The sequence below is a fragment of the Biomphalaria glabrata genome, chromosome 1 (genome assembly GCF_947242115.1).
Source record: "Biomphalaria glabrata chromosome 1, xgBioGlab47.1, whole genome shotgun sequence".
Classification (NCBI taxonomy): domain Eukaryota; kingdom Metazoa; phylum Mollusca; class Gastropoda; family Planorbidae; genus Biomphalaria; species Biomphalaria glabrata.
Window position 1 is genome coordinate 20,742,770 of NC_074711.1, and position 22,729 is coordinate 20,765,498.

A 22,729-nucleotide genomic window follows, 5' to 3' on the forward strand; every position below is an offset into this window, starting at 1 on the left:
GTTTGATGAATGACATAGGCCTACGTCTTTTAGAAAATTATATATATTTCAATAAGTTAATCGACAAGTATGCAACTGGAACTGATAGACTTAATTCCAAACATTCCTCCTACACACATTTTTAGCGATACAGACTATTGATTTCTAGGCCAAGTTACATTTCAGAAATTTTCCCAAGTCTCCGAAAACAATGTTGACAAGCCATTAATTATTTGTCTGTATAAATTAATATGTATGTAGATCTATATATTTATAGACATATAGTATAGAATATAGAATAAAACACGCAATTTATGAAGTTTACATACAATATTCAAGGCCAAGGGTGATAAGCAGTGCATCGCTTAGATCTAGACTAGATAGTAACTTCCGCTCTGAATATGGAGTTGGTGGAATACCCACAAAGGCAAAGGACAATGCTTATAAATCTACCATTATTTAGATATAAGTCTAGATCTAGATCTATAGAAACTAATTCTAGATTTATTATTTGGATCTAACCTAGAAACAGTCGTGTCGCTAAATGTGTAAGCATACACCAGTTCACTACATCTACTGATCTAGAAAACCTAGGTCTAGTCACTCTAGTGACTCTACTCTAGTGACTTGACTAGAGACGAGTCAGTCTAGCCGAGTGTTACACTTTACACTCAGTAACACTGTTACTGTTAGTCTAGTGTTAGTAGTGTTAGTGTTACCTGAGTTAGGTTACTGAATACTAATTGAATACTTATACTGTATTAGACTGTCACTGTATTGACTGTAGATGTAGAGTGTAGATTTATATTATATTTATAGTATATATTATAATATATATAGAATAAAAATATAGATTATTTATTAAATACTTTTTTTTATAGATCTAGATAAGGCCAGGCCCAACTGAACTATAGTATTTTAGTATTTATAAGTAGTATTTAATAGTAATAGTAGTATTAGTATTAGTATAATACTATTATAAGTATAAGTCGTATAATAGTATAATAATAATGTATTATTATAATTAATTTTAATATATTATGGTGTATAAATTGTATAGAATAGAGTGGTATAGAGTTAATAGAGAGACTAATATTAAAAATAATAATAAATAGATATAGATTATTATAGACTAAAACAGTAAGACTTGTAAGACACTTAGACTTAGACTCTAGGGTTCTTTAAAAGGGTCCTTCGATGGGAAGTTTTACTGACTCTAGTTACTCCTAACTAGAATCTTTAAATCTTATCGTATATAATACAGACGTTATTTAAAAAAAGATGATTACGCCCTACGTGTCATGCATTTACTTTAGTCATGCATATATTATTAACCAACGACCTAAGTTAGACTTGAGACAGTGTGTCACATTGTCATTGTGAATGATTGTGACAGTCTTAATTATGACATACTGTGACATAGACATATCTAGATTAGATTAGTTGATTAGTTATTTTGATGTATTTTCATTACTTTTATGTAGAAATGTAGATCTATATTATAATAATTATAGGCCTATAATAGATCTACATTCTAGATAGTCTAGATCTAAATCTAGATAATCATAATAGGATCTAAATAGAAAGATCTAGAATTCTAGATTAGATCTAGATTATAGTATCATGAGTATAATAAATAGAACTAGACCCTCTAGAGATTATTCTAGATTTAGATTCAAGGTCTATCTAATTATTCTAATTACTAATAGTCACATTAGAGTATAGTCACAGTGACATCGTCATATAGATATATTCTATATATATATATAGATCTAGAATCTAATCTCTAGACTCTAGAGAGTATCGGAGTACTGTCACTGACAGTCACTAAGTCATTAATACAGTATTAAACTCAGTATAAATCTAGATCTAATCTAGATTAGAATTATAGATTTAGACTCTAGATAGATATAAGATAGAGTCTACTACAGACTTAACTAGACTTTAGATTATCCTAGATCTAGAATCTAGAATAGATTGGTAAGATGCTTATAAGTTATACTAAGAATAATATATATAAAAAAAATTTAATATAAATCTACATTCTCTTATAAGTCTAGATTAGTCTAGAATGTCGAGATATATCTAGACTCTACTAAATCTGCTTGTTCTTCTACTATATATATATATTATATACTACTAGACTTTTAGATTTAGTTCTAGATTATCCAACCAATTCAAGTTGTTGAATCTGTTCTGGCTTTGGTCTTCTGGATGATCTAGATCTATATTTATATATATCTAGTCTACTAGAGTCTAAACTATTATTATTAAATCCATAAAAATCTGAGATATTATTTTTATCTAATCAGGACTAATGAATAATTATCTAGATTTATAGACAATATCAATAATTATAACTAATAAAAATATTATACTATAGATATAGACTAGTATAGATAAGTATAGACTTTAGTCTAAACCTATATTATTATATTATATAGTTGATTGCTTTTTCATTGAGACTAAACATTGTGAGCTTTTTATGTTTAATATTTACAGTTTTGTGTAATTTATCTCTGATATTTCTTTATATTCTAGATCTAGATCTATCTTTTCTATGATAATTGGAAATATTATAAAAGGTATGTTTTATTTTAAATTATTATTAGAATCTAGATTTAAAATTATATCTAGACTAGAGTAATCTGCGTCCTTTATCTGCTCAATAACCTCTTATGACCCATGTCTGGGAATATGGTGGTGCATCTCCCTCCCCCTTCTCAATATTAGAAGATATGCTCGATATTAGAAGGTTGAATGGATGTTAAAAAAAAAATGACTTACATGACTATAAATCCTGCATGTACCAGTTAATTATTTTTTTTAGACATTCCCACCTTTTATAAGTAATAGTGTCATGAGCCCCTTCATGCCACGGTTGCTCTTTCACTGCCTACCTGGGACAAAATGAAATTCTTGGGGTTATATCTATATTGCTGTGTGTTTTGAGACTACGCAAATCGCCCCAGGCCAGCGCTAGACAAGCGGCCAACCGTGACGAGTGACAGTACATGCCAGTTCAGCAAAGACCTGTGCTATAAATATCACGCACGTAAGTCACGGCGAATGTAATCAGTCGAGTGGTCAAGTGACGTTCCATGCATTTCTTTAAGGCCAGTAGAGACCCTATAAAAGAGCCAGTGTGTTATGACCCAAGACTTCAATTCACGTTACCTCGCAATGTGATCAGTACGAGGCAAAGTTAGAAACAGCACGGTGTGTGAAGTCAGGCGGAGCAAGGCTAGGTTTTTGGACAGTTAGTGTAATATTGTTGTCAACTGTACAGTGTTGTAATGTACTGCACTAAATTAATAGCTGTAACAAAGCTCTGTTGATTGTGAAGAATATATATATATAAAACATCTGGGCCTGGGCTTAGCAACTGATAGCACATTTACAAGTCATGGGACAAGGAGCCCTTTATAACATACTCTACTGCCAATTATCAACAGAAAAATAATGACTATTCAGTCTAGAATAAAATGTAAAACTTGTTGGTTTTTTTTTGTGCTACCAAAGGTAAAAGTTACTTGATGACTTATCAGAAAGATAATCCAACAGGCTGTAATAGAAGTCATCATAATTAAATCAAGGTTAAATTCAGAGGTGTTGCAAGGTTCTCTTGGGCCCAGGTTCTTGAAAATGATTGTGTCCCCTCAAACCCCAAGAAAATAATAAAATTGAGTCATTCTGTATGTATACAGGTTTCTTTCAAAGTCTTCTGTTAACTACTTTTATTCAGGGACCTGGCTGTAATGAACTCTCTAGGCCATGGTTGCTATTTGTAACCTTGGATACAATTTTTGTTGCAGTCTTTCACCTCTCCAGCAGACTCACTTTCAGGAGATCTTAGTTGGTGTTGTAGCATTCCTGCTTGTTAGCCTGACTGACAATATGAAATTAGGATGATTTGTTTTATTCATATCGTATGATTTGTTTTATTCAATATCTTATGATTTGTTTTATTCAATATCTTATTCTTAAATCCTTTTCTTAGTGCCCATATTTAGCAGCTCTGGAAAGTATTTTGTTCTTATTAGATAGATTTTATTTTGATCATTTTAACAAATAATTGCTAACCTAGTAAATAATAAAACCATATATGACAATTTATACCTGATTCTGACGTTTTATTTGAATTAAACTCAGATTCCTTGGATAAAAATCACCTTCAATGGACACTTGACATGGTTTCTTATTTGCTTTGACATACAGTTCTGTCTATTATCATTGTATCACATTTTAAAAAAATGGTTTTGTTGGAAATGCAAAAGGATTGCACCTCCACTATTTCAGTGTAGTATCATTTCTATTTTATATTATATGATACTTTTTTTTTGTTTACTTTTCATTACTTATATAATTATTTTTTTTTTGGCATTAAATGATCAGATATGATGTTTGTGTTTTCACAAATTAAAAAAAAAATCTACAGGACTTTGTTTTAATAATGATATAAACTCAAGTATTATTAATCTTTAAAAAAAAAAAATATAGGCCTAATGTAAATGCTTGTGTAGACTTGTATTAAGCCAAATGTTACAGCCTCGAATATTTTTAAACAAACATATATACTTTGTCAAATGTTGTAGCTTGTTTCCGACACATTACCTCGAGTGCATAGGTATCGCCCCTTCCCTTTTAAAAACAAATTCATTTTTAGTACTGGCAACATAAATTAAATCGAGAAAAGGAAGTTTAGCTCTTCTATTAATCGAGTTGAATACTTGTATTTATACTTTGCTAGTTTCAGTAATAGTTTACTTGACAACATAAAAACCACAATCACGAAAGACTCAATCTGGGGGAAGATAACAGTGTAATATAGAATGATGCATGGACTATTCTTTCTAGAAATGCTAGTTGGTGGCGGTCTCCTAAGATAAGAGTTGAATGATTAAGTTCGCTTTCTGATAGCGCGAAACTTTTCCATAGAACGCTCATTTATAGTGTTTGATTGTAGTCCAACTCCAATGCGAATCCTCACATAGGTATAAAACAAAAATTAAATGATGTCTTCAATGCACCGCAGTCGATATTAAAATTAAATGATGTCTTCAATGCACCGCAGTCGATATTCTGACTGCCTCATAATACCATCGTTAACACGCTGGCTTTAGAATCGTGTTCATTCCAACTTTCCCAAGTCCTATATAGGTATATGCCTTAAAGGAAATAGTACGTTTACTGTTCTGGCAGTGCTTACAAGATACCAAATTGTTTCTTCTTAGGTCCATTAAATCTTCTTATCTCTGTCTGTTGTGCTACTGCTGCTTGTACTTTATATTGCCCTCAGGTTGTAGTTTGAAACTCTCCACCTGGAAGATTTTAAATTGAGCTAAACAAAATTTGATATGGGGGGCTCGCAGATTTCGTTTCCTTATTTCCCTCTAGCGTGTCTTAACACTTTACCCCTATAAGCTTTTTCTTGGGGATGTTTTGCATTAGGCCTACTTCAAATGAACGTGAAGGAGGATATACTTGGGACACTTTGACTCATAGTTTATCTACAACAACGTGGCCTCTTGTATACCCATTGACAGTTTTGTACAGGCTTGTGTTACATTTTTTTTTTACCGTCCTATGATGATATTATCCATACATCCCAGTGGCGTTGTAGCTTATGGAGGGCCCCTGGCGATGCTTATCATCACTTTGCTTGACATCTTTTCATATCCAGGCTCTTAGTTCTACCTCTACATCAAGACATCTTATTCTTGCTCCGCCTTTGGGTCGACTGTTTTTTTGTTTTTTTTGCGATGCATTTTTTAGTCACTGCTTAATATTTCAAGATGAACTGCCCAATGTAATATTTTTTTTTTTTTTTTTTTAAATTACCGTCACTAAAGATGAGTCTTCATATAATTGGTATATATTCTGGTTAGTGCGTGTCCTCCATCCAATTTTATCTTATATAGCTCGATACATTTTTGTAAAAAACAAAATGTTCTTTACCAAGTATCGGGCAGGTTTTTGTTGTTTTTGCTTGTGTCCTGGTCTCACTTGCACTTACAACTACTGGTCTTATAGATAGGTTTGTAATTTATTCTTGATATTATTTTGCTTTTGAGTCTTTGTGGGTGCTATAGAACATAATGATACTACCGTTAAAAAAAAAACATAAACACGCTCGTATTTTTTTTTTGTTGGCTTTTTAATAAATCAATATAGATCTATGTTTGAAATTTACATATACATATAATTCTAAAAGATAAAAGTTTGATTTCAATGTCTGCTTGCTAAAAAAATGTATCTTCCTTAATAAAAATACAATGTTGAGATTCACAGATGAAAAATAAAGAACCAAGCATGTCTTGACTATTGATTATCTGTTTACAAAACCAGCAGCATATTTATATATTTATTTATTCATTCATTTATTTATTTATTTGTGATGACCACTTTTGTCATCAAGGGTCTGAGAGCTTTGCACTGGGGCTTTGTGTCTCCTCATGTTGCTGGTACTCGTAGGCTAGTGCTCAAGAATAGGATCATGCCCCCTTGCCTCACTACCCACAAAAAAAAAAAAAGGCTGAGTGGGACAATGACCAACTATTTTTTGAGTCATCCAGTATGTATTGGTGCGTTTACGAAAAGGCATTGCAATGCAGGTACTTTATTTTATGCCAGAAATAAAATTGAATAGATAATGTCTACACAATGGATGCTGAGTACCATTAGCTCGATACGTTTACATTTTTAAAAATATCGATCAGTTTTGTTTTCTTTTTTTTTTCTTTCAATTGTGGGTCCCTACTTGGTCATGGAACTGACGCACTGAGCTCCCCTCGCGCCATGGTTGCTACGCCACTGCGTGATAAAACAATGTAGGCCTACTGTTTCCGGGGTTTGTTTATAATTTTAGCTTCGATTGAATCGACCACTAGGCACAACAGAATAACAAAAGAATGATCAAAGTATGACCCCTACGTCACACAATCAAAGCTCCACGCTAGCCTAATACATAGCCAAGATTAGACTAATGCGCTCATTTCATAGTCTGCTGTCTGCATAAGTTTGGCCACTGACATCTCTCTCTCTCTCTCTCTCTCTCTCTCTGTTTTAGTTTCATTACATTTTTATTTTATTACTTATTTTTGTTTTTTCAGTGTCTGTTCTCCATGGTCTTAATGTCGTTCATAATGAACGTGTTTTATTTTTGTCCGCCTAATTACGAGTGTTTGGGCAAAGTAATGAATATTTTAACAGTTTCTTCTATTTTACTTTCCTAACTCAAAGTAACAGTGTTCGTGGCCAGCTAGCTATTTAAAACAACAATCAAATAGCTAGATAACAATAGACGATAGTTTATGAATGTATAATGAGCGTGCTGCAGTGTCAAACCCGTGACGTTGTTCTGTGTAGTTTCTCTCTCTCTCTCTCTGTGAAACATCAAATCAACAACAATCATTATGTCCTTGACTGCAGTGACCCCAGTCAAAGAGACGGGAGTGTCCGTTGAAGTTTTGGTCGGATCATCTTTGGAGCATTCTAAGTCATTAGTGCTACCTGCCCTAGTTTCTTAAGTGACGTTGTTATTCCAGTTGACGGACATTATTCTTGGACGTAACTTATAATGACCGGCTTTCTTTGAAGTCTGTGACATGAATAGTGCCTACTGACATGCGTTGTTAGTCTGGTAAGACCATTCATATTTAAAAAAAACCCACATTCTATCCTTAGTGCTGTAGGTCTGAGAAGTACATAGAAGCCTAATTCATAAAGTGCTGGTGTTCGCGTGTGTGTGTTTCGTGTGAATGTTGTTGGCTTTTGCATCTATGTCGTTATTGTTACAGTAGTAAAGCTGAGGCGGATCATTGTAGACAAATTACATTTTCATGTGTTTGGTCCAATACATTATAGCTGCATTTAATGTTTTCCCAATTTCTTCTCATTGCATGCTCTTGTTATAACTCATTTGTTTCTTGTATGTTTGGATTTTTTAAAAAATTGAATGTTCGACCACTTCTACTCATCCAGTCACCCAATCGTCATCAAATTTGGAATCATTCAACCAATTTATTTATTTTATATATATTATATATCTAATGTGCTAAGCTATGGGGCTAGGTGGAGACAAGGATTGGAGTGGAAAAAAAAAGCTAGAGCAAAATACAATTATTAAATGCTAATGTAAAGATGATACCAAAGACTTATGTTTATGTAAAGATTATACCAAAGACCGTACAAAATACAATTATTAAATGCTTATGTAAAGATTATATCAAAAGCCAAAAACCCAGATGATACCAAAGACTATGTATATAAATCAATCATTAACAAATTTGCAATGGAATTAGCAAATAAAAGTTGTCTTAAAATTTTCAAAAATGATTTTTCTTACTATAAGTGTTGTTTCTATTTCCTTTTTTTTTTTAAATGTAAAATTGAAAAGAACTCCTCTTCCCTAGTCTACACCAGCGGTTACAGACTGCCGTATTGATCGTCAACAATAACAAAAGAGCCGAGGCATTTAAAAAACAAAAACTCGAACACTTCAAGTTCAGTTTGCGTAGACAAGATTTATGATTTACACCTGTCATGTAACATACAGAGAAACAATATAGTGATTAACGACGAAGCAGGACGTTTTGGCGACGCCGTTTTGGCCCCGCCGTTTTGGCGCGAAGGTCGTTTTGGCGCAAGCCGTTTTGGCGACGGGACGTTTTGGCGCGAAATACATTATGTACGTTTATTGTATTATTTCTTTTAAAAGAATTATTCATATCTATGTTTTGCATGAGTGTTTGTGTTATGACATATTTTTCACGTACTAAATGTAAATGTGTGTTTGTTTTTCACATCATTTTCTTTAATAAACATTTTGGCTTGTGTATGTGTGTTTATTAAGAGGCACACTTTATTTTCAAAAAAGTTTTTTAAGATATTACTTTAAAAATTAAAAACAATTATTTGTTTACATTAACATTGGTTTATTTAATGACTGTATGCTATCTCCAGCTATACATACCAAACACTTGCTAATATAAGTAAAAATTTAATACATGTACCATGTTTCTCAAAATACTTTAAATTACGTATACATAGACACCATGGTTATTTGCCTAAGTCGCTGGAATTCAAGGGTTCATTAAAAAAAAAGCTACGTGCTTATTAAATTATCGTCAAATGATATCTAGCGCCAAAACGTCCCGTCGCCAAAACGGCTCGCGCCAAAACGTCCCGTCGCCAAAACGGCGGGGCCAAAACGTCACGTACCGGATTAACGAGAAGAGGATAAGAGAACAGTATAGGAATTTAGTCATTTAGTACAGAGTGCTTGTAATAAAGGTGTTATATATATATATATATATGAATGTATGTATATGTGGGTTCGTGTGTTAATCAGAATATGCATTTCCCCCACCCCCCTTCCTAGAAATTCCATCTCATGTACGGTACTTCAAACTGGCTGGTGTTGGCCTACCATGTACGGTACTTCAAACTGGCTGGTGTTGGCCTAACATGTACGGTACTTCAAACTGGCTGGTGTTGGCCTACCATGTCGCACTTCAAACTGGCTGGTGTTGGCCTACCATGTACGGTACTTCAAACTGGCTGGTGTTGGCCTACCATGTCGCACTTCAAACTGGCTGGTGTTGGCCTACCATGTCGCACTTCAAACTGGCTGGTGTTGGCCTACCATGTACGGTACTTCAAACTGGCTGGTGTTGGCCTACCATGTACGGTACTTCAAACTGGCTGGTGTTGGCCTACCATGTCGCACTTCAAACTGGCTGGTGTTGGCCTACCATGTCGCACTTCAAACTGGCTGGTGTTGGCCTACCATGTACGGTACTTCAAACTGGCTGGTGTTGGCCTACCATGTACGGTACTTCAAACTGGCTGGTGTTGGCCTACCATGTACGGTACTTCAAACTGGCTGGTGTTGGCCTACCATGTACGGTACTTCAAACTGGCTGGTGTTGGCCTACCATGTCGCACTTCAAACTGGCTGGTGTTGGCCTACCATGTCGCACTTCAAACTGGCTGGTGTTGGCCTACCATGTACGGTACTTCAAACTGGCTGGTGTTGGCCTACCATGTCGCACTTCAAACTGGCTGGTGTTGGCCTACCATGTCGCACTTCAAACTGGCTGGTGTTGGCCTACCATGTCGCACTTCAAACTGGCTGGTGTTGGCCTACCATGTACGGTACTTCAAACTGGCTGGTGTTGGCCTACCATGTACGGTACTTCAAAATGGCTGGTGTTGGCCTACCATGTACGGTACTTCAAACTGGCTGGTGTTGGCCTACCATGTCGCACTTCAAAAATTATGGGCCTAAAAAAAAGACGCTAGAAATCAATAATGCTGTACATTATTTAATCTTTCCCAGCCCGGCTCAATTGTCAGTGTGCAGCCTGACAACTAGAGTGAAACTGATACCGCTAGATCAAGTTGTGTATTATGATTAGCATCACCATTTTTACCTTCATAACAAATAATGGACAAGTCTGAACGTTCTCGGAGCTATACGTTGACCCTTAAGACCTGGACAGAAAGAGGAGAACAAATGTTCACGTGGACAAAGAAAGTCATTAAGATAGAAGGATGATAGGAGCCTGGCTCTATCTTAATACCGTCGTGTAGTCTTTCTTTTGTAGGGCACAGGTTACAGGCTTACGAACTGTTAACGAACTCAGTAGTTCTCAAATTGATGTAACCTGGATCGCCATTTTCATAAGCGTAGCCAGGATTTCTTTTCTGGGAGGTTTTGAAGGGGGGTGGTGTGTATATATATATATATATATATATATATATATATATATATATATATATATATATATATATATATATATATATATATATATATATATATATATATATATATATATATATATATATATGTGTGTGTGTGTGTGTGTGTATACGTAATTAATCTTTATTACATTCCAACCCTTCATTCTTTCTGGCTGGTGACTTTATTTAATTGCATTAGTTTATTATTTCATCTTCTTCATCGTTCTCAGTTTTCATGTCGGAGGATTCAGATCAGTAGTTCTATGTCTGTGAGGAACTGCGCTGTGGTTTCCAGATCAGGCAGTTCTCCGTATAGTTTTTCTTCTATAGTGAGTTTTGGGACCAGAATCTTGTTTGGGCCTCTTGATAAAGTACGCAGCTTTGAAGGACATAGTCAGCATTCTCTGGTGATGCTACACAAGGGCAAGTTTCGCTAGTCCCGACTTTTAGTTTTCGGAACATAGTTTAATATTGAAGGTAGGGTTTTTAACATCAAAACTCTATATAGGGTGTTTTGGTCTCAAAACCCTCAGGAGGTTTTATTTTTTTATTTAAAGCCATCTTGAGGGTAACCCCCCCCCCCCTCGGCTATGCTCAATATAATTTGGTGACTGTTGTTTGCTTTAGTCTTATAGTTGATGAGGGATTTTAAACGTTAAAAAAAAACTGTGTTGGTGGGGGGGGGGGGGGTATACGTCTAAAACGCATTTTATTACGCTCATGGACTTTGGCGACTCTTGTTTGCTATATTTTTTTGTTTTATTGAAGTGGGGTGATTTTAAACTCACCCCCCTCCCTTTTGGCTGCGATGGGGCAAGTGATGGTTTAACATTGAAATCCCACCTAGAATAAACAAAATTAAGGAAACAACCACGACTCCTACTCCCGGCTACACCCATGTCATTTACTCTTAAGATTAGTTTTAGCTTCTACATTTGTCTGTAGGATCGAGCTGAAAGTTTGCATAATTATTTGTTTTACCTGACAACACAAGAATCACATTTAAAAAATAACCAATTAGTTAATTAACTTTTGGTAATTAATTATTTCGTTTTGCATCTCGAACAAGGGAAAGAAATTGTACTTGACTGAAGTGGTGGTATAAGCTGACTTTAATCCACTTTATAGGTCGTCGTCTAAGTCGTAGTGAACACAAACCTGAAAATTAGGACGAGACTACAGAAACAATAGATAACTATACAATCTTCCATGTTCATAAGCTCTCCACTAGCAGAGTGGTTACCGTGTTGGCCTGAGAAGCCTGAGATGGCTTGAGCAAGAGTTCGAATTCAGGTCGTTCCCCCTTTTAAAAAAATGCTTTTTGATTGTTAGTCTAGGTCTATTACAAATTTAATTACATGACTGATCCAAACTAATTGATACAAATACGCTTAATATAAGCTTTGTTTTTTTTTTTAAGTTTAAAAAAAATATTTTCTTGTATTTACTTACGTTACTTGCTGTATTAAAAATGCTTTGAGTTAAAAACAACACTATAATAAGTGGTACTCATTGAAATGATTTATTTCTGCATGATTGACACTTTGGACATCGTAGCTGTCACCAAAATACAAAGTGGCATATATATGTATATTGTAATGGTTTTGGCGGCTTAAATTACATACATCTTTTTTTATTTATTAATGATAAATCCACCCTAGCAAAGATATTTCATTTCTCTACATTTAGATATTGTCTTGTAATACCGTAATCTTTTCGTTTTTGTATACCTTATAAATAGCAATCATTATTGTCATGATCTCTCAACGACTACTGGCACTAAGTGAACGCCATTCCATTCTGTTTGCATAACCTGTAGAAATGTTTCTTGGGCCTTCTTTCTTTCTCCATTGATCTCTTCAGTATTTTCTTTGGCCTCACTTTCTGTCACCACGTGATAACCCTGAGTATTCCTGGTCATTACGTCAGCAGCATCTCCGTGGTCGTAGTAATAAACTCAATAACTCTTTGTCGTCTGCTGCAGTCTTTGATTTTCCTTAAAACAGGCCACAAGATATACTAGCTCACCCAACTATCCGCTTTTGTTGTATCGATCAGATTTACCAGGTCAACTCACTTCATTTTCACCTCTAACCACTGGTCTGTAATAAGGTCGCGTCTCAGTTTTCAAACAATAACTTTTTATTTGTTTCTGTGAACTGATTAATGCCTATGTGGTTTCATACATTATCTCAAGATTTGTCATTTCTGTATTATCTGCAGACATCTTTTCTGTTTAAAGCTGAGTGTCTTTTTACAAAGCTTATATCAACTCACCCTGTCTGATAAAAAGTCTGAACACGTTATTTCTCCCACACCCATTCTCGGATCAAGTTCAAAATTTGCGCAGTTATTTCTTGTACCTGACGAAACAAGAATCAATAAAAAAAAACAATTAACCAATTAATTAATTAAATGTTGGTAATTTTTTATTATGTTTGGTATAGAACAAGGGAAAGAAATTGATTTTGACCGATGTGTCTGAATTAGTCCCCTTTCTACTTTATAGAGCTAGTTTGAAACTAACAATAGATAACTAGAAAACCTCTCTTCATCCAGTCACTTTGCTGGCACTAAGAAAGTATACACTTAGAAGTTCGAATTCAAGTTTTTCAACTTTAAAAAAAACAAATGCATATAAAAGAGATCACGTTAACATTCACGAAGATACCCCCCCCCCCCAACCCACCCAACTAGCCAAGTGATAGGTTATAGCGCAGGAAGAAACTATTCCTAATCGCACAGATTCATTATTGGTAGTCTAAAAAAGTCTAAGATCTATTCCAAAATTTAATAAATGACTTGACTGATCCAAACTAATTAGTATATTGAACTCAATATGACCTTTTTTTTAAAAAAAAAATTATTTGTTTTCATGTTTAGCACTTTTTTAAATTACCGGTATCCATAATTCCATCTGACTTGATGTTTAATAGTTTTGTTTTTGTTTGTTTTGTTTTTGTAATACGTTTCCTCGCCTTCATTTTGTTTTGTTTTGCGTTTTTTTTCATTCGCTTCGATATACCGGCATTCTTTTTCTGAGCTCCAATGTGCGTCCATGTTCAAAGCATTATTCTAAACAAGCAAAACCAAAACGCTTCTATTCTTCTCTTATGTTCCTGTAGGGTTAAACAGCAGTGTGCACTCTTTCCCCCCCCCCCCCCCCCCCCCCCGTTCTCTGTTTCCTACTGCCACGCCTCTCTTTTCACCTTAACACTCTTTTCCCTTAGCAAACTGTCGGCTAGTAGTATTGTTGTTTAAACTTCCTTGTTCATTGACTCATGTAGGAACTAGCTTCTGTTGGACGGTCTCGTGTCACTGATATTACTAGTCTCGTTATTAGTTCAATTCTGCCAAGTGTTGTGATGTCAATGTCGTTGTGGATAGTGTATTGTGTGGGTTGGACTGACCCACAGGGACCGCTTACAACTCCGTTTTTCTTCGATTTATAAGATTATTTTAATACTCAGTCGCCTTTCAAGCCGCCCCACATTATCTCCTGACTGCAAATAATAAAAACAAACTCAAAAGATTTCGTTCTTTCTCACACATACTCATACAAACTATCGGTTGTCAAATGTCAACTACTTGATCAACTTGTGAGGTGCGCGCTCTGCTGGCTAGTGAGACAAAGACATCTTATTTTTTTAAAGGACCATCAGCCGTTGTTTTGAATATTGTATTTGCATCATTATTATAACTCCAAAAAAAAAAACAACAGACCCACAACAAAACGACGTATTAACGATTTGAAAACTTTTGAAGATATCAATGTTGTTTTTTTCTTTTCGTTCAAATAGAAATCTTTTCCCTTACTAATTAGAGACATATACGTAGTAGGCCAAAGTGATGAAAAGTTATCTATAATCTATATCAATAGATGATGTCATGTTGGTAAAATATTGTCTGCAGTTGAATCGAGTTATAATGTAGCGTCTATATTTTGAATGTGTCTCATAACTTATTATTATTATTATTTTTTTTTCATTTTACTTTCTTTTAACATAATTCACATTCTTTGAACTGGGGATTGAGTAAGCCACCAGTTGGATTACTTATGAACAATTTTTAAATATTACGGTAACCGAAACATTTTTTTTTCTTATCATTCCCCCCACGCGGTACGTAGAACTCTCTGTTACAAAATTATCTGCATTTCGTTATTAGTATATAAACAGTTAATTACCTATAATTTGTTGATGGTAATAACATTAATTTGAAACACATGTAGTCTGCTGTTGTTTATTGGAGTAGGTCACCTTCGTTAGCTGTCGTACATGCTTGTCAAAATTGCCCCGAGTCTGATCGTATCTCATTCATCTCTGGTTTCTGTCTTTCAAGCTGTTTTCAACCTTCTAAAGATCATTGGACACGTGATGATGTACAGGTCAATATCGTTCACGCGCACAGATGGCGCGGAGACATATGTCTATCCTCGTGCCTTTGTTCAGTTTGTTTTTTGTCTCTGTCAGCTGTAAATTAAATCGATGTGTAATTTGTCCCCCAGAAAATGATGGGTAATACAGCGACGTGACATGTTGAGTCGGAGGAGAGGAAGCATTAATCATCATCACAACGGTTACTTGGTTAACTCACACTTGCTTCCTGGCTCCACTTGCTACATTGATAAGAACCATTGTCTTCTCGCTATCCTCCAATCAAAGGAGTGGACGGGACTGCAGATTTGAACAAACTAAGACGTAGGCTGAGACATAAAGACTGTTAGAACATGTTGCAAACACGTCAAGCAGAGAGTCTCGCGTGTGATCAGACATGACACGAGAAAGTAATCAGACAGTGTAAAAAGCTTTGATTCTTTGTAGCTCCTATTTGATGATCTCATCCATCCAGTTCAACGATCAAGTTCTCCCCCTGCAATACACCGAAAAGCTCTAGGTGTATGAAAGCTGTCTTTTCAATCTTCTGGCATCTAGGATATTTAAAAAAAATCGTTTTAATATACATAAACTAGCAGTAACCAATGCCTCACAGCATTGAAATTTTAGCGATTTTATTTGGTGCGTGTTGAAAAGAAATTTGGATGGCTTTAAAGTGTTGTTTTTTTTTCATCCTTCAATGGGACGGCCAGCCTCCTCCTTTCGTCTTGGCACATTATTGGAGTGCTCTTTAAAGAATGAAATCTCTTTGCTGTGTAAATCAGTAATATAACGATTATATATATACGAGCCCCCCCTCCTCCTCCTCCACCCATACACAGTGTGGTTTGTTAAAAGTAGATCTAACCCTTACCAAAATCCCCTTTCACACTTTAATCATTTATTTACACATGCGCTCGTTTTCTTCACTCTTTCAAATAAAAAAAAAAAAGAAATCACTGTTATTTCTAAGGTGAGACACCGTTTAATATTGATCATGTTTTACTACGCAACGTAAAAAAAAAAAGGTTACAAAGACAGTTTGTGTGGAAACACAAACTTAAAATTGGCCCCCGAAGTGGTCCACCCAGGCAGGCTTCAATATTTTCAGAAAGAACATCCAAATGAAATTATATCAAAGACAAATGAGAGATAAGAATGGAGAAAGAAGGTTGACAGATCTTGTGTAGTGCCCCAATGGTGCTGCAGATCAAAGGATAGGTGCAAGTGAATGCAAAGTTAGATGTGAACCTGGCCTAATTAGTTCCCCTTTCAGACCTTGTGGTCTATAGGGCAGATGATGTAAAGTTCATCTGTTTTTGTGGCCTACGGTTAACGAGTGTGTCATGTAGCCAGCACAACGACCAACCGCCTTTACTTTTCCCCAATTAATGTCAGGTACTCATTAGAGCTGGGTAGACTCAGAGGCGCCCAAGGATTCCGAAGTTAAAAATCCTAGTCTTCACCAGTATTCGAACCCGGGACCCTTTACCGAGCCTCTCCTGGTCTTTACATAATGTAATTGTTTTGAAAAGGCTTAATCTTTCATTCGAATCCTCAAAAACAATACATTTAAAAAAAAAAGTTTAAGAAAATGAAGTTTATAAGATTACTATTCGTTTTAAATTAGGTCTAACTTATAATGCATACTAATTAGCTTTTTCTCTTTAAAAAACTGCTTGCATAACTGATTTTAAAAATTAGATTTTTCGCTTTCAGGAAAAAAAAAGTAGCCGTTGCATCAGAACTTTGAATGGTCTAAAATATTGTGATGTCGGATTTTCAATATCTTTTCTAGTTTACGAGATCTAAACGGGACGGACGGACAGACATTTCGCACAAAACTAATATCGTCTTTTCCCCTTTCGGGGGCCGCTAAAAAGGAAATAGACATTCACTTTCATACATGAAATATCTTGCGATCTATGGGGCAGATGCTGTAGACCTATAGATCGCAAGGGAGGGGTACTTAACTTTTTTTTTTTTTTTTGCACAAAGATCTATACTCAAAATTGTGAGTGTACCAGCTCAAACGTGCTTAAGTGTTGTCAACAAGAACAAAAAAGTGGGAGGAGGAAGGAAATGCGTTATTAAACATTTTTTTTTCTTTTTAAAATTTCGAGTGAAAAAAATCGATTTCGGAAAGTAGACCATCGGGGATGTTCTCACTAGACGTTAATCACAGTAATCTGCACTTCTAGTTTTAAGTTAACATTCTCCAACCCAGTGTTTCCCAAACTTTTTCCTTAACGGAACACTTTGCACATTCTGAGTACTTAGCGGAACACATTGCTTTTTTTTTTTTAAGAGTGATTAATCCACGTGGTGGCCTACTAGTTTTTTTTATTCCAGCAGTTCGTGGAACGCCTATTGAGGCCTACTGAGCAGTAATGAGCTAGTAAACTGAGCTATTAATCATGATTGAATTATCGAGTGTAGCCGTTGAGTTACCCTCCAGGTCGTGTGATATGTGCTTCGGACTGTCCCGAGTTGGTACATTGCCGCCATCTTCTGCCGTAGAGGTTCGAGTTGGCTTGTAATTCTGAATTTTTTTCTGAAGGAGTGTCCGAAACCTGTAAAATAAAAACAAAACCGACGAAACAAAAATAACGAGGAAAAAAAAAACAAAGAAAAAAAAAAGCACCACCACTCCAGTGGCCCAACCTAACTAGCATGTTTTTCTCAATCCTTTCACTTGAACGTACCTGTTCCCAACAGCATCATCACACCAGTAAAGATGTAGAGCAAACACCTTGCGACTCGCAATTGTACACATTTTCTTTCCTAGAATCTATTCTATATCTATATCCTCAAGCAATTTTAGGTGTATTTTTACAAAGCTATCTGTCTGTTTATCTGATAAAAAGTTTGAACATGTTTTTTCTTGCGCTAAATGGCAGTAATTAGCCGTTCTTTCCCTTAGATAAGCTTTGTTTTTTAAAAAGTATTCTTTTTTCTTTTGCTTGTTTTTAAAACATAAACTTTGGGCTATTATAATGATGTCGGCGATGTATAATAATGTTTTGTACATAAGATTAGGCTAGTACTTGTCACGCTTGGTTTCACATTATACGTAAACTGTTTACGTACCTAAGAAAAGAAAACAAAAAATGTAAGGAAGGGAAGCAATTCAACGACAAGAAGGAAACAATAACACAGTTTTAATATCAGATCAATTACACAGCAGACAAATCCGCCTTAGTTAGACACAGTATTGTTTCCACGGAGGCGGGAATCCAGTCTCTGTACTGTCAACATTCATTAGCAGTGGAGTCCCGAACTGGGCACAAGCTAGAGCGCACCTTCTGCACTAACTGTGGCGGTGTGCAGGGCAGGGTTATAACAATACGTTCGAAATCTGGAGGTCCAGCGAAACCTCGAGTCGAGACCTAAGTTTGAAAAAAAAACCTGCTTGGACGCCAAACAGTAAAAAAAACAACCTGTGTGAACACACAGTTCTGTTTGGGAGAGACCCTAGACAATGCCTATGTAAAGCATTGCTGTTGACCGATGCATTTGGCCCCCAACGCGTGGGCTAGATACGGCCAAAGTCCGAGAATACACCGGGATCTTCTGCCATTTTCCTTCAATGTACCAAGCTAACTGTGCGGGACCCGCCATTCATATAACGGTCCCTTTGAGGAACAGCGCATGGATGTGTGACAGGTTTGTGGGGACTTTTTTACAACCCCGACCGTGCATGAGGTTGTCTCTCGTCTACCCGTGGGCATCCCCACGGGAGTCCTGTGTTGCTACCCATTTAGCCTAACCACTTCCTCTAATAATCGTTTCCACGCGAGCGCCACGATGAGGCAGAGTAGCGTGCTCGCGTTGAATGTTGTATAAACTAGTAGGAGAATGTTAAGAATAATATTCAGAGGAAGGCTCAAGGATAGGTGTATCTAGAAAGATCTTTATGGGAGTTAAGAAAGACAAGGCGAGGTATCGGGGCTCATTTTTAGCGGCCCCCGAAAGGGGAAAAGACGCTATTAGTTTTGTGTGGCCTGTCTGTCCGTCCGTCCGTCCCGGTTAGATCTCAGAAACTAGAAGAGAAAATGAAAATCGGACATCATGATATTTTAGATCATTCAAAGTTCTGATGCAACGGCTACTTTTTTCTTTTCCGAAAGTGAACCATCTAACTTTTAAAATTATATATGCAAGCAGATTTAAAAAAAAAATTACAACACTTTTCAATGAAAAACTTCAGGGGAAATAAGTCTTATTAAAAAGGTCACAGGCTTCTTCATTAATAAATCAAGCTTCATTCATAGATTCGCGCATTGGTACAAATAAATGCATCTAAGGTTACAATTGAAAATGTATAAAGTATGAAAAATGGATCATTATAAAATAGATTTCCATTTATAAACTAACTCATGGAATAGCATACTGATTCAAATGTTGTTTTTTAAAAAAGAATTTTAATACTAACTTCGTTTCAATTGTAAGTTTAATAAAAAAAAATACTTTTATACCGCTCAGTTTTCACACATCAAGTGACTGCAGACAAACTATCACAGGTCTGTACAACGTGGCAGCGAACTATTGGTCTCATTGCCCACAGGTTGCGACGCCGCAGGTCAGTGTTGACGCCTTCTCTGACGAATAGTCTTGGTTCTCCGTGCTCAAGTTCATTCATGATCACCAAGTTAATGACTCACACTCTAATTTCAGATTATGATGAACAAAGTAGAGGAACGCAGCAGCAGTCTTTCACTAGTACTTACATGTATCATGCTCCAGATTGAAATTTAGCCTGCAAACATGTCTGCCCTCCCCGATATATAAATCCCCATTCCTCCCTCTTTTTTTTTTTAATGTTTATAAAATGGAATAAACATAAACTATTATACTTCTTGAGATTGTGTACAGTTTACTATCCCGCTTATGCTCAACAACTAGTGTCAGTTGTAATCGTTAGATGGAATACAAGCAGGCCTACTTATCTTGTCAACACCTTTCTTTTTTAATCAACCATTGGATTTGTGTGTGTGTGTGTGACTAGATAGACCCAATGTGGTGGAGCATTATCTTATTTTTAATATTATGTAAAAAAAAAAAGATTTAAAAAATGTGGAATTATTATGAGCGGCACGTTCCCGCTGACACAAGGACTCCTTATGAATGTTAATTACTCACTCTGAATTGAAGAAAAAAAAGTCTGTGTTTAATGACTAGACGGCGTTATAGCTAGGTGCAGTTGGCTGGGCTGATAGAGATCTACTTGTGAAGAGAAATTGTTGATAATTTCGTTAGACCGTTGGCGGACAAAACGTTAAGCTTTTTTTTTTTTTTTTTTAAATGACAATATACGACAATTATTGTAGACATTACATCTCAATATTTGAAGTTGTGAGTCACCTATCTACCATGAATAAGATCAATAGATCTAGAACTTGTTGATTTTTACATTTTTTTTAGTATTAGTAATTGACACGTTCTGGATGTAAGACTTACTTTCATCCTCTTTAGTAGCTTTATAAGTTACTGTGCTCTAAAACTTAACATTTGATCTCTGTGAAACCAATTGGTGATGTTTCTTATGTGAGATACCTTTTGTTTCTTGTTTTTATTTATTTATAAACAAGAGGAGTCCTACTTTCGCTGCCACTAGACTCAACAAACACACATTAGATTTACGCGTATCAGTTAGAAGGCGCATGGTTTCACTAAGCCACATCCAATAGTTTTGATGTCAATTGTTCATTGTCAAGATGTCACTACATTGTCAAGATGTCACTACATCTGGCCGGCTATCCATTTCCTCCCATGACTTGAGGTCCTTGTTTAAATCTCTATGGCCCAGTAGTGTCCGAAAGTACTCTGGTAAGGCATGCACTGTTGTCACCTGAATATATATACCTGTACTTTATTCAAATAAGTTATTCTTTAGCCGTGCTTCACATGTCTCTGTTTCACGGAGGACGGAGTGGTGGCAGCTCAGAGTTAAGCTGAGTTCTTGTTTCAGGTTTTCTTTTAAAAATCTTTTTTTTTTATTTTGTTGATATACACAAACTAACTTTTTACACTGAATTACTTGCAAGGTATTCCAGTACTCAATGCCTAAACGTTTGAGATTCTTTTATTCTGCGATAAATGTTAGCAACAATTTATTACATTGTTGTGTAGCATTCAGAATTTTAATACAGTTTACATACAAGAATGTGTCTCTGCAACGTAATAAGCACACTCACATATACACATAAACACGTATACAATATATTCATGTTATTCACTAATCCTAGGATTGCACTGTCGTATATTTGTTGAATTTTCGCTGAAACATTTTGCTGTACTTTTTGCCAAGTTGCACTTCTGTGTGTGTTTATATATATATATATATATATCCCAGAACGTTTTGCCTTTTTTTTTGTTTGTTTCAGTACTATCGTTTAGTAAATGTTGAGATTAACCCCCACAAAATGTCTCAAAAAAAAATTTCTATCTCAGTAGTATATGAATCAATCGTTAAGACTGATATGGCTGGTCTCTTTGAGAAACATTCTTTTGATCAAGTGGTCCTGCTATGTTTCTGTTGTTGCTGGGTAAGATATTGATTCTGCTCTAAGCCCAAGTAGTAAAGGGATGGGGCAGGAGGTGGCGAAACAATAACATTATCGGCTTTAAAAAATAAGGAAAGGTTCCACCAGTCACTCGCCCAGTCAATGAACTTTTCTGCCATATCGACAATACCCTTCATTAATTATAACTGCATCGTATAGAAATATAAATGATAGGATTTAAGACAGTTGAGTCAAGGGTTACGTGATCCATTAGTGGACACTTCAGTTTCAGCTATGATATTGGAAATAATTAATAAATATTTTATTAAACTGTTAGGCACGTAACCACTGCATTGTTCTGTATACACTAACACACATAAGGAACTTTATTAGAATCTCCTTTAAAAAAATTGACCAGAAGTTCTCACATTATTTTAATTTGCTAAAATTAGGATTTTTCTAAGGGCGACGTTGTCAGCTCATTCATTTCCCTTGACTATGCCTAGAACACATGGGACCATCCATACAAATCTTTCTCAGTCTACAGTGACAATCCCAAAAGGCTTTTTTTTTAGCGGCTCCCGCTATTAGTTTTGTGTAGTCTGTATGTCCGGCTGTCACACCCAAAGCTGAAAACTAGAAGACAGATGAAAAATCAGATTTCACCCCACCATACACTGTTGCTTGCAAAGTTTAGGTGCAATGGCTACTTTTTGTTTTCTCAAAGCAAATCGTTTTGTTTTAAAAATTAATTATGCAATCGATTTTTTTCGTAAAATTACACCACTTCTAAAACAACATTAATTTAAGGGAGATTGTGTTTTTTTTTTTCTGGTACACGAGGTACTAAAATTGAAAAGAAAACATGTATGTTTGTTCGTTAAGGCGAAGAATGCTCTTTGTATGTAAATGTCACGTTCATTTTTTAAAATCGACTTTTTATTCATCGAGTTACGTGCAGTAGTAGCGTGCAGTCCGCGGCAATAAAGCACTACATTAGTCCTTCAAAATGTTTTTAATAATCAGATGTTATATTTTTTAGTGCCCTCGTCAGGGTAAAAGCCACCATTTTACTTTTTTGATATATGTCTGCTCGACACGTTTTGATTGAAAGAAAAAAAA

The 22,729-nt window shown here is 35.6% G+C and overlaps 1 protein-coding gene across 3 annotated transcripts in view; it reads left to right on the top strand.

The window, feature by feature from the left end:
- Nucleotides 1-351: 351 nt before the first annotated feature.
- LOC106067274 (alpha-1,6-mannosyl-glycoprotein 2-beta-N-acetylglucosaminyltransferase-like) overlaps nucleotides 352-22,729 on the top strand; it is a 62,255-nt gene continuing 39,877 nt past the window's right edge. Inside the window, exons 1-2 of one of the 3 annotated variants that reach the window (XM_056027532.1) lie at nucleotides 352-527; nucleotides 2,521-2,564. The gene's annotated coding sequence lies outside the window, so the exon portion shown is untranslated. Of the gene's footprint in view, nucleotides 528-2,520; nucleotides 2,565-6,282; nucleotides 7,622-22,729 lie in introns of those variants that run through there. The other 2 variants (XM_056027482.1, XM_056027490.1) reach the window with 2 other exon arrangements.